Source organism: Ambystoma mexicanum, chromosome 6q (assembly GCF_040938575.1).
Source record: "Ambystoma mexicanum isolate Mex_15411 chromosome 6q, UKY_AmexF1_1, whole genome shotgun sequence".
Lineage (NCBI taxonomy): Eukaryota > Metazoa > Chordata > Amphibia > Caudata > Ambystomatidae > Ambystoma > Ambystoma mexicanum.
In genome coordinates this window covers 1,385,677,199-1,385,690,991 of record NC_090937.1, presented here as the reverse complement: position 1 = coordinate 1,385,690,991, position 13,793 = coordinate 1,385,677,199, and the positions used below count along the sequence as shown (strand labels likewise).

Below are 13,793 nucleotides of genomic sequence, written 5' to 3'. Positions count from 1 at the left end.
GTGTTGTGGTATCATTCTAATTTATTATATTTTCAGCAGATGTATCATGGCCAAAACTTTGCCTAATGTATTTGTGATACCCTTTTCTCATGGTAATTTCTTCTAAATTAACAATTCGATCCCATTCAATTGCTTTTCTCCTAACTTCTCTCTTAACAGTTGCATAGTTTGTTTCCTGGTATACTGTAATTTCAATTTCTTCGAGGAAGACATTGCACGAATGATAAAATCCCTTTATTGTGTGGTTAGTTTATTTAGTTATACTTCCCAAATTGGCAAATAAACCTATTAATGAATGAGGATTGGTGTGTTCTGCTATATAAGGCAGTCAATCAGTCAAACACGTTAATCAGATAAAAAAATACATCCATAAAAGTACATAAACATGAATTAATACAAGAATTTTCATTCTGTACAAATATTTTTTTTAAACCTACTAACAAGGCAGCCTATAATCTACCATGTTCACAGTAATAAAAAATAAACAGACCCCACAACGTATTCCCAATAGGCATTAAAGTAAATACATCCAAATTATATCATTTATTGACCCAACATGAGAACTATCATAATACTCCTAAAAAACAAATAAGCATCTTTGCTAGATTGACAACTTCAATTATCCAACATATCTGGATAATTGAAACACAGTTGTATAAATGGCCACGAATATATGCAGCAATCTAGACCAGCCTTGCAGTGCATATTTAGTGTTCCTACAACAAGGGTGAAAGCCAACAATCAGTGGCTTATGCCCAAAAACTCATCGACCAACATGATCTCTGTACCTTAATACATTATCTCTTACTTTCCATACTTTACGAATATAGAGAGACAATGGACCAGACCGCAATCCATAGGAGAATGGGTTCTAGAGCAAGCTCATCCTGAATAAAATCCAGCCCTACCTCATTGTGTGTAGCAAAGTTTGGGACTGAACAAGGGAGAGCCAGCAAATTCTTAAGGAATCTATTTTCAACTACCTGGACATGCATATTATCCCAGAGTCCCAATATGGCTGCTCCATATGTTATTGCCTGACGTGTTTGAGCAGTATAGATGGACTTTATGATTGAAAGTGGTTGTAGCCTATGCTGTTTTATGATTCAAAATATACTTGCAATAGACAGTTTCATTAACACAACTTGTTTAATAAAGTGAGCCTCTCACATAAAGGTTTCGTAAAATCGAATGCCGAGGTAGTCAAAATACCTGACTCAAGAAATAGGGTAACCACCACACCACGTAGTGGGGAAACTAGCCTTCCTCTTGGAAAGGCAGCAGATCATAACTGCAGATTTCTTACAGTTAACCTGTAAATTCAAACATTCTTAAAAGACGTATATATATTAATGGAGATTTGCAAGGATCTGGTGGTGCGGGCGATAAGTACTGAATCATCAGCATATATTAGAGCAGGTATCACCATTCCTCCTATGTTAGGAATATCTGTTCCACTATCCAATATGTCCATAAAAAGCCTATTAACATGTAAAGATAATCACAAAGGGGCCAATACTCATTCCTGTCTCACCCCGGAATGAAGACGAAAGCACAAAGTACAATGCCCATTCTTCCCAGATCTCACGCAGTTCTCATTGTTAAAATGGATGAGCCTGAGTATATTCAGGATATTTTCCAAACAGTTTTAGTACCCAACCAACTGTCAACGTTTTGTATGATTAACCTTGTCAAAGGCAGTGCTTAGGTCTATAAAAGCTACATGCAGATGTTCTCTCTTTATATACAGAGAGTGGGTAATTACCATGTATAGGTGTAATCCGTGTTCCATGGTGCCTAGGGAAGGGTGATAACCCAGCTGTATTGGGGTGAGGACAGCTTCAGAAGTGACCCGGTCCTCAACGTTGTTAGAGAGACAGCTTATAAATAATTTAAAGGTAGAATTTAAAAGAGAAATAGGTCTATCAGCCAAATGACCAGATTTACTGCCCTTTTTACAAGTTGGGTCAATGAGGGCTCCTCTCCACTCTTCTGGGTTTGAATTGGACCACAGGGTAACATTGAAGTATAGTCAACAACGGTCCCCAAATCTCAATGGCATCCTGAAAATAATTTGCATGTATGGCATCTGTTCCCAGAGTGCTATTTCTTTTAGATTACCTAATATTACCTAATAGCCTTCATGATATCTGTATATAAAAACAGCAGCCTTTCAGCATTACCCACACTTGGTGTGTATTCTGGTCCACTGATGTAAATTAATCTTTGCTGTCTGGTCCCCCACTTTTGCCACCCAGGCCATTATAGAGGGCTGAGAAATGTCCCACCCAGGAATCATCAGCAATCACGGATTCCATACCATGGATGGCCCTTGTTCACTGCCTCCCAAAATCTCTTTCAATTTTTCTTTTCTCCATTCTAGACAATACTAACTCCTCCCAAGCAATGCCATCTAGTTTCAATTTGTGCTTATAGCTGGCTCGTTTACACTGTGCTCTAGCAGTAAGTATCTCATTCCTTCATGAAGCTCCCCTCTTTAGTAGCGTTAATACATTATTTGTTGTGGTACTGCAATGCTCATCAAACCATCCTCTTTTTTCCCCCTTCCATGCATTGGCCCTTTCCTGGACCGTGAACAAATATATTGATTGTAAACAAGTTTTTCAAACCGGTCTACTATTTTTTCTGGTTCTTCATCATTGTATGAAGCACTTAGGGTATTTGACTTAACTTTCTGTTCTTGTGTTAATAGTTTGTTAGTCCCTTCCAATCTTATTCTCTTTGTTGTCAACCTACTACATCTAACTCCGATCAAATGGGGGATGGTATTTTCTTTGCACATGCTCCTGCCCCATTGAATTGTTGTAACCAGGGCATGGTGATCACTAAAAAGTATCAGATGTGCCATAAATTGCATGATCTTAGCCAAAAAATTCACTGTTAGAAACAAATATCCAATTGTTGAATTCCCCTGGGTGGGTCTATAAGTTATGGAGCCAGGAATATCATCTGGTACCCTATGATTCATTGTTCTCAGACCCATTTCATTGAGCCAGTGCCAACATTTTAAATCCTCTCCACATATCATAAGATCCACCATTTGAGGCAGAGGTATGCCTAATATTAAGTCTTCTTCGGGATCAAATAGCCCCTCTCGTGGTCCATTGCCTGATTTAATTTAGATCCCATCCACCAAGAATCAATGGATATATATCTGAAAAAGAGTTTATGAAACATTTAATTTCATGTTTAATTAGTGTAAAAGACTAAATAGAATTAGATGGTGTTGGGCTAAAATATGTTAATAATATGGATTAGTTTCCCACCATTCAGCACTAACTCAAGCAATTGAGCTGCAACATTTGGGGATATCTCCATGGGCATTATCTTACATTCGAGGGAGCTCTTGAATAAGGAAGAAAGCCCACCATAAAACCTATCTCTCATCTTTTTCTTTGCATTTGGTAAAATATGTACCCATTCTAAACCAGATTTCTCACCTCCCATGTTTCCTGTAATAATATAATTGGAAAAGTGGAGGGGAGGGATTTTACAGAGGGATCTATCAGTTTGCATCCTGCACCTGCTATGTTTCAAGAGACGATCGAGAGATGTGTCGAATCAATTCGCACACCCAGACCGTTACTCCAAGAGACATCACTAGAATTAGAATCTAGAATGGAAGCTGAGGCCAGAATATGTTCTGTGATATTTGGAACCACATCCCCTGTTGCCCTAACTTTTGTTGAGACTCAATTAATCTCTTCCAGTGATGCTAAAAGCTAGGACCTGTTTCTATGAGCCTGGGCCACCAGGTCTCTATTCTCAATAGATTTTGTCAACAGGTTTTGACCTTTAGAGGCTGCCTCCTTCCAACTATCCCTGTATGTATTACCACAGGGTTGGGATGCAGGGGAAACTGCATGCACATTAGATCGAGTTATAGGCCTGATAGAAGAGGGGCCACCTAGTTTACGGACAGTGGACATACATGGTACACTGCTCTACTGAGCCCCACTACTCAAATTGGCATCCTTCTCTTGGTTAGTCTTAGGATAAAAAAAGAAGCGTGGGACGATACGTATTGTAGAGGACCATTGGGTTTAAATCAAGTTGGAGTTCATTACATAGGAAGCTACCTGCCCTGATGAAAATGTTAAGACAATACAGTCTCCCTCATTAGTCTTCTTAGTCTGACCTACCCAATTAACTCTTCTGAGCACCAGTATAGAGTTTGAATGAATACTGGGCCCAGTCAGATGATTATTTATCCAATGGGATGACTTACCTAATAATGTTATTGTGAATTCAGAATCTATAATCGTCAAGGGCCTGACACCTATCAACATTCCCACTAAGGGAGCTGAAGCTGGCAGTAGATTCAGGATGAGAGACTCATTGGTAAGTTTTACACCACCAATGAGTCTATCTTCGCAACAGATTTTCTCTAGTTCCTGTCTGGAGTCTCCCATTACTTCTCCTTTGCCCTCAGTCTCTACTATAGTAGGTGATTTTTGACCTTGGAGGACTTGTAACTGATAATTCCCTCCTTGACCCGGATCCATTTGCCATCCTGCCAGACCTGTACCAACAGCCGTGGAAGAATCATGCTGTGAAAACGTGGACAAGGAGCTATCAGCCAATGCCCTTATTGAGGTAATTTCACTTTTAGTTTGTCTGGCTACATCGTCCATTACATTCATGAAATTAAAAAGTGACGTTTGATTCCTTTTGATAACATCCCAGAAAGGTTGTAATTGCTCTTTTAATATTTTGACCATATATTCATTAAGGTGCACAACCAAATTGTTCATAAAACCCACGCTATCTTTGATATCTTTCTCTATTTTGAAGGTCCCTGACACCTCACGGCAACTGTCCCCACTATGGCTACCATTAAATGATAATTTAGCATTTGTATAGCACTACAAACCCTCAGGCATCTGAGCGTTGCTTATTACCCACATCCAATTCTTGATAGACTCTGTCCTGTCACTTGTAGTTGTGAAGGCATCATGAGTCAGACACAGACATCAGGATCACATTTTCTTAGCAACATTTCATTCAACTTAAAAGGCAGGATGGATGAATGCCTAACTTTCCCTATGCTAAGGTGGGATTCCCCTACCTAAAGAATAATAACTATATTCTACGCCAGGAAGTCCAAAGAAAAACATCTGTCTATGTCCAAAACGTATACTTGCCCTCACAACTAACCGCATGCAACGTGTAGGGATGTCAGCATCAAAAAGGAATAGTGGTCAATGTAAAGTTCAGAGCTTCTTCCAGTTCTCTAGCTTGCAATCAGCTCCCCTTCCCCAGGTTCAAGGTAGTTCATCAAAAACAGGCGTTCCCTTAACCAAGAGTACAAATCTTCCAGCTTTTAAACAGAAACAACACAGGGGGGTTTCTTTCCTCAAGAGTTCAAATCTTCCAGCTTTCAAAACAACACTTGACTTAAATATCGATATTCAAAGTGTTCTTTAACTTGCTTTCATTTCATTCAGTATTCAAAATGCTTTTCTTTCCTTTCATTTAGTATTCAACGTGACCTTTAACTTACTTTCATTTGACTTGCCTTCATTTGATTCAGTATTTAACAAGTGCTTTAACGTGCTTGCATTTCAGTCAGCATCACCACCTGCCAGCCCGGTGTTCCCCCTTTTCTGGTTTCACTTACTGATCTGCTCGCGAATCCTCCCGCCGGCATGGGTTCTTTTGCCTCTGTGTGGACGCTTGCGTCTTTTATTGGCGGTCTTCTTGTGGCTCGCTAACACCCAGCAATGCTTCCACAGCAAAGCAGGATATATACGACCGCTTCCCTCAGTCTGGCTGGCCTCCTTCTCACGGCTTGCCACCTGCCTCTAGCTTCTTCTGCCACCATTTCCTGCTACATACACTCTGCACTGCTTCACGGCCTACAACACTCCTCCTGCCATGCCACCACACCAGGGTGGTCTCCCACACAGCTGACTGTGCTCTCACAGCTGGCCATGCTTCCGCAGCTGACTCCATTTGTGTCAGGCTTGCAGCTTTTAAAGTTCCCACCTCCAATTCCATTCCAAAAAGGACTAGATCACTCACCAGCAAAGCGGTAGTCCTGCTTTGCTCTTGTTATCCTCATCCTCACCCCAGTACTTAGTTAGTGCTGATATTTGTTTGTTTTCATAAAATGAGGATGTGTTGGTCTAGTTGTTCTCGTCTTCATCCCAGTACCATAATGACTCAATTTGGGTGATACTTTAGGGGAATCATAGGTAAAGAGCGTACACATGCCTATGAGAGCTTGAGGTATGGAGGGTTTGTGGTGAAATGGAAATGGGGATACCATGTTTCCCCTAATGATGCCATCTCCCCACCCAGGTGATTCTCCCACGCATATCCAGCCCCCAGGGTCAGGATTCAATAGCGATGGCCTTTCCCTGGACACCTGAGTAGATAATACTGGGAGAAAATAAATGAGGATGCCCTCAGGTTCCTCACATATTGTAACAGACACATTAGGTTCCCATGTCGGCCCCTGTATCAACCATTCTGCCCACTCCCCAGAGTATTAAACTGATCAAGTGTCCCAGTTATTTCATGCAATGACACCACTGTTACTTCATGGGTCAAATCTATTTGTGGAACTTCCAAGACAGGGGGAAGACTGCACTGTTAGACAGGAACTGCATAGTGGCCCTCAGTACATTCTTCACATCCAGGATCTTCTCCTCTATTTTTCCCAAGATCTATTCTATATAACATCAAGAAATGACTGGATACGCTTATTTTGTTTGGGTACTACACTTTTCTTGGCCTTTTTTTTGCTTCAGCTAACTTTAAATTTGCATTACGCTTCCCCATCTCAAGCTCTCTCTCTATTTTAAGTAATTTGGAGAAGAATCGCTTAAGACCCGTGGCAATCACAAGCTAGAAAAAAGAACCAGAGCAAGCTATAGACAGCAAGGGAAGAGGGGTTGGGTGGAGCATGCCTTCACAGTTTATGTTCAATCAAAGGCTGTCTCACCCCCATCCAAACCACACACCTCTGTTGTCTCTTGTATTTGTAACTTCATAGTTCAAATTAGCACCTGGAGTCATCTACCACTGCCAATGTCAGAAGACTCAAATCCCATGGGATCATGTATGGTTTTAAAAAAAGTGAAGGTTCACAACTCCAAACACCAATAGCTGCAGTACCCAAACAAAGGACATCCCGGCACTACTCACAGTAAGGGGTCCTTGTTACTTGATGACTTATAACTTTATAAACAAAGAACAAAAACATGCTAATAAATGGTGCCTTCACTATACGATGTCGGGTGATCAAATGCAGTCCGAATTTCAATCCAGGAAATGAGGGACACCCGACAGCAGCCGCAAGAAGCAATGGGCACTGGTACAGCTGGTACAGTTCAGTATTCACAGTTTACTTTGTCTGCTCAAATATTGTGTACAGCAACAACAAGATCTTCCTCATCTCTGTGCGTGAGCCAGACTACTCCAGCTTATTTCAGCTGCTACTTCAGCCCTTCTCATTTTCTATGCACCAAGCTCCACCAGGCTCAACGTCCTAGTTACTCTGTCTGGCTCCTGGGACGTCCCCAAGCCTCAGAAACCACAAGAATAGCCAGGTTCAAACGGTCCAAATAAATCCTCACTGGCCCCAGCCCCCTCCTCAAACAGGGCCAGATACCTCCTCCAACTGGCTCAAAACATCTCTCACGAACCAACAGGATCAGTGAGAAATCAGCGGGAACAGCCCATTCCACTGGCCACTCCGCTAACAATGTGGTTTTTAATATCAGACTCAGCGGTTGCATTAAACCTGTGCAGCGCTTGCAGGAACCGCCTCCTATGACCCAGGACAGCTTCAGGCAACCTTATCAACAGCAGGAACAGCCTGCACCACTGACCACTCTGCTAACAATGAGTTTTTAACATCGGATCCAGCGGGAGCATGAAGCATGTACAGTGTTTGCATTACCCGCCTCCTCTGGCCCAGTACAGCTTCAGATAACCTTAACAGCAGCAGGAACAGCTTGTGCCACTGACTGCAATAAGGCATTATGTTTAATGTTCCAATGTGTGAGCAAAGACATAAGGCCCAATTCACTTCTGATAACTTGCATTCGGATGGAAGCGGAAGGGACTGTACCAAACTGCCAGTCTACCCACTAATAACACACATCATATCTTCCTTATCATGGATGACCATTACATTTTAGTGCACCCCAGGGTATTAAGTGGAACAGGGCTACATGGCACTGAGTCCAGGCAGTATACAAAAAGCACTCCTGAGCTAGGGCCATGCAGTTGCTCCCCTTGCGACTAGCCCCAGATGCGCTGACTGCAGCAGGCTACCCATTTAGCCAAAGAGCTGAACATGGTTAAAGGGCTGCCTGCAGGTTTCACACTTTTGAGTAGGTAAGAGGAGAGATGCTGCTCTTTTTTCCTAATTAGAAGTGTGGACATCTGCAGGCAGCCTTGTGTCGATCTTTGGCTAAATAGGCTGCCTGCTGGAGGTCAGCACCTCTAATTAAGGAACAAAGGGAGATGTTGCGTGCCACGGCTCTCCTTCTGTTTCTTAGTGAGAGGAGACAACCACTGCAGGCAATCGTTTAACCATGTGGCTCCTTGAATGAAAGGGCTGCCTGTGTTAGCTCCTCTGTTTATGAAACTAATTGTGAGCTGGAGCATACTGGTATTGTATCTTTGTTGTATCCTTGGTGCTCCTGGCCCTCTTTTTGTTTCTTAGTCACAGGCTCTGACCCCTACAGGTAGCCTGTCAGTGGGGCCCGGAGCCCATGAATTGCAACAGAAAGGAGGGGTTGGGTGTACCAAATGTATAATACCAGTGCACCCGATGTCTCCAATGAAGCCAATCATTTTCCAGTTTCAGACACCCCTTAGGGGAGGGTGGCTCTAGTTAGTGGGCATGGCCTAAGTATGGGTGAGCTGGATTCCAGCCACTGCCATCTAGGCCACGCCTCCTAAACTGAGTACCCCCTCAATTCTGAGACCCACTTAAACACTGGAACCTCCCTCCTGTGCCACTCTTCTCCCACATCCTCTTTCACTCCCCCTCACCTCCTGAAATCCCCAAAATCAGCTTCCCGACACCCAGCATTCCCTCAATGTCCATCTTCCTCACCAGTATTTCTTAGGCTGGAATGAGGAAGAGTCGGACTAGGATTAATGAACATTACCAGTAACTAATCCAGACATTGAACACGAGCACTCACTCATTCACACACACATCACAGGGCCTGCGGTAGCGTCCCTGTAGTTATGGTCAAGTCGCTCAACTCATAGAATGAACACTTTCTGGGCGACTTATAACTTTGCCCCCCCTCAAAGAATGCTCACCAAACTTTTCGAATAAAAGTATATGGCCCCTTCAGAATTGTTTGTGAAATTTGGTGCCGTTTTGTCCAGGGGGAGGAATTATAGGAGGGTCACAAAATGTGAGGAAATCCTCATTGACGCAATGAAGTTCAAAGCAGTTCAAACCGCTCGAGCGGATGTTTACTAAATTTGCGCTAGGAGAGGTGGCTTGGTCCCAAACGTGTGCTTTGTATATTTGGTGTAAATCCACCCAGTAGTTCTTTTTTTAAATGGCCAGACAATAGTTCAAACAAAATTAGTGATATCTGGGTCTGGTCCGCTCACTCATTTCCTGATTCGGAGTCCGCTGGCACCTATGGGCCAATCAGAGAGCAGCATGATGTTCGTGGACATCATACATGCTTGCTGATTGGTCAATTAAAAACTGAGGTGCATCACAACTTTTGAAATGGATGCATGTTGTATTCTCGAACAACTCCTGTAGTCTGCGGACATCATGGTAAAAACATATTAAGAAACATAACATTGCACTCATCAAACTAATGAAACTAATGAAACTATCTCTGGGGAATTGAGGTGTGATGAGGATAGGATGGACTATGACCATAAAGAGCACCAAATCTGTTTTTTTTTTCATCTCTGATGTTGGTGAATCTCTCAGATGTTCGGGGAGCTTCCTGTGATGTTCACGAACATCTCCAATTTTTTGGGACATCAATGCATATTTCTGCAGTAGAGGGCCGGTGAAAAAACATTGTGGCTACAGCCTGACGTGCTGGACAGGATTGCAGCAAACATTCATGAGGAGCATCAACAAGGACCTCAAAGCATGGTTTTGCAAATCTGTATTGTGTTTTAAAAAGTAAGTACAACAAATGTTGATATAACTTTGGTACATGGACAGAGGTCCTGGCCCTCCGCAAGGACAAATGTCTCCTCTGATTTACTTATTGGAGTATGAGGCAAAGCTGAAGCCCTATGTTTAAATGAGAACAAATATTCCGCTTGTGGCTGCAGCCTGAAGTGCTGGAGTGGATTACAACAAACCTGAGCGAGGAGCATTAGCAAGGACCTGAAAGCATTCTTTCGCAAATCTGACTTGTGTTTTATTTATTTTTTAAAGGGCCGAAATGTAAGTAAAAAAATAGTGATAGAACTTTGGTGCATGGACAGAGGGCCTGCCCCTCGGCAAGGACAAATGTCTACTCTGATTTGCCTATTGGGGAACTGGGCATTGGTCACATTATGAGGGGATAGTGGACACTGAACTAGGATGTATGGTAAGTGCAGTGTATAATGCAGTGGTTTGGTGGAGCTGGGGTCATGGTGGAGCCTCATGCCCTATGAAATTTAACCATGACTTGCAACCCCAGCCTGTGCTGCTGACATAGACACACATCAGTATGCATTACAAAACATATGTTTGTTAAAGGAGGTTTACAGTTCTTACAATAATGTTACTAATAACGAATAACTGATATGCAGTGATGTAAAACCATGAAACATTTTCACTCATAAAAACCTATGAAATTCATAGAAAAAACATTGTTAAGTGGGTGTTATGTTTAAGTTACACTATGAACACCTATGATATTCAGTGAAAAAACGGTGTTAAAGGGACGTTATGGTTAAGTTGCACTAATAACAACCTATGAAATTAAGTGACATGTTTTTACTAAAGGGACGTTATGATTAAAATTAAAACCGAAAAACCCTGGAAATTCACCAGTTATGGTAAGCTAAGCAACCATAACTCATGCCACCAATGTGCACTGCTAAGACTAACACCCAGGACATCAAAGATGACATCACACATGCCATTGATGACATCACTGATGACATCACATATGAAATTAATTTTGTTGAAAGATCACTACAAGGGGTTGTGTTCATAATGTTGGTAACAAGATGTCAGGAGTGATCGTGAGACCTATCATAGACCTACTTAATGCATTAAAGAATGTACTTGTCTAAACAAAATATATCAGAGTGTTGTTGATAATACAGGAACCTAATGATACATACACATAGGCAATGCCTGAAGCATGCACCATAGAGCTACACATTTTTTATTTGAAATTTTGGATAGTACAATAATGAATGCTACCTAGTCAACATTTTCAGTAATGTTAAACATTGAATAAATAGTTGTGACCCCTGGCGACAAAATGACATCCTTGGGAAGCACATGATTGCCTTATAATGGAATATACAATTGATATTGGATGAGACATTTCATGATCTGGAAATGTTGGGTGATCGAACTGAGGAAGTGTGTATGTTGTGAGGTGTCATGAGTATGATTTGGACACAGAGGAATAGTGTTGATTGCTATAAACTTTTATTAAAAAAATCAGTTGAAGAAAAGTCTATCGTTCCCTAATTCTAGGAGGGGTTTCCCTGCCTCAACAAAACAAACTATGGTCTATGTCCAAAAGCCTATGCTGACTCTCACATGCTAAACCTATCATCAATTGCAAAAGTGTTTAATGTTCATTGGCTGCCACTTGCAGCTGTAATTCACAAGTTGAACTTAAACTTCCGGAAGGGGTCAAAGAAAAAAACAAACCAAAAGTTCCAGCATTATTGGAAAGGGTTCCCACACCCTAAGTTTCTTAGTTCTTCCACAGTTCACAGTATAATAAGCGTCAAGAGGGTGTTTGCTGCCTCTCAGCCTTTCCTCCACTTTCAATTATATGGTAAGGATTTTGTATCAAAAGATTGTCCTTTCTTCGCCTTATAATCTCTTCCTTCCAAGGGACTTATTTTCCTATCCGTAGGTTTCTCACATTCACAAAGTATCTTTACTTTCTCCTCTGTCTTGCTTTCACAAAGTATCTTTACTTTCTCCTCTGTCTTGCTTTCCGCACAGTTCAGGTGTGAGTCTCCTGACTCATAAACAAAAAAAGGTCTGGTGTACTCTCCTGCCAGGACTTGGCTAAAACTTGATTATTTGTATTTTGGGTTCAGACTTGCATTTAAACTGCCTGATATGCTCTCCTGCCAGGGCTTTATCTGACTTCTTTATTTTCTTTATTTTGGTGCAGGTCCTAGACATACATTCAAGGTGCCTGGCATACTCTCCTGCCACAACTTTGCCACAACTTTGCCAATGTTGTAACACTCTCATATGTTCATATTCTTTTGCATTTGAGTATTGGGCCTTTGCCCACCTTTCGTTCACAACTTCACTTGCTTGCCAGGTTCCCCAGCTCCCCTGCTCGTTTTCTCCCAGGCTTTACAATTACTTTCAATTGGCGTGCGGTGCTCGGCATCCCTAGGGTTTACCAACTGCCCATGGGTATGGTGCATCTCCATCTTCCATGCTTGTTGGGTGTTTTAAAGTTCCCGGCATTGGTTAGCTGTTCGGAACAACTATCCTGCACTGTGTGGTTCCCGGCCAGTGTGATCTTCATTATTCAGGCTCTCTTCCTAGTCCCTGTAGGTCCATAGGAACAAGTATGTGTTTGTCCATGGTTTTTAACAGGAAGTTCCTGACTAAAATGTGCCATACATAGCTGGGAAGGCAATTACTGGTGACTATTATCCCTCACAAAGGGGGGTAATGACAGCTGTTCTTCTAGTGAGCTATCTTCAGCCCAACAAGTTTGATCTCCTCCTGCAGATAGTCAGCCCCAGGGTCGGATTCAGATAGTTTCTACCCTTCCCAGACCACAAGGGAGAAGACTTTCACTTTGAAGATAGTGACAACTTCACTAGATTTGTCACATTTTCTTCTCACAACATATTTACAATTAGTAATTTTGACTGAAATCTGCTACATTTAGACAATCATGCACATGGCTATACATTCATCTGAAATAATATGTTTTTTTAAAATAAATCAACATATCCACATGCTTCAAATTTCAGACTTGTTGTATTGTCCACCTCAAACTTGCATTATGGAGAATGCTTTTTTAAATGTACGTTTTTTTTGTTGTTACCCATTATGCATTTAACGTCTCCGGAGGGAAAGAATGACGTTTTAATGAACTATGGGTGATAGATGTCACATTAAAATGCATTTTCTAACTGTTCACAACAGTTTTTTTGCCATTATTTGTGAGGAAAATGTAAGCTTGTCACTCAATTGCAACGTCTTATTTGGCACTCGGTTACTTGAGTGCTATTGTCTACACAACTTTTGAATCACCAAACCACCGTATCTCAGATAGCCCAGTGGTGTGGGCATATGTGACGCAATATTATGGGGGAGACTTAGCAAGGAATGGGGAGTGAAATCATGGATAGTTACCTGCGTAGAAATATTGGCGAAGAGAATTAACACCAATTCAAAGAGCCCAGGTCAAAGACAAAGGAACAATGGGCCTCATTATGAGTCCGGCGGTAACCTGCCGGTTTTTCCCGCTTGGTTATCACCAGACTGGTATTACCATTCCGCCTCCGTGATTCCCGGAATTACCGGGGCATAACATGACCTGGGAATTCCGGAGGCGGAATTCGGTAAATCCCCATTCACATTGAGTCCCATAGGACTT

At 41.9% G+C, this 13,793-nt stretch overlaps 1 protein-coding gene across 1 annotated transcript in view; it reads right to left on the bottom strand.

The window, feature by feature from the left end:
- CPZ (carboxypeptidase Z) overlaps nucleotides 1-13,793 on the bottom strand; it is a 435,147-nt gene that overhangs the window by 44,658 nt on the left and 376,696 nt on the right. The window lies entirely within an intron of this gene.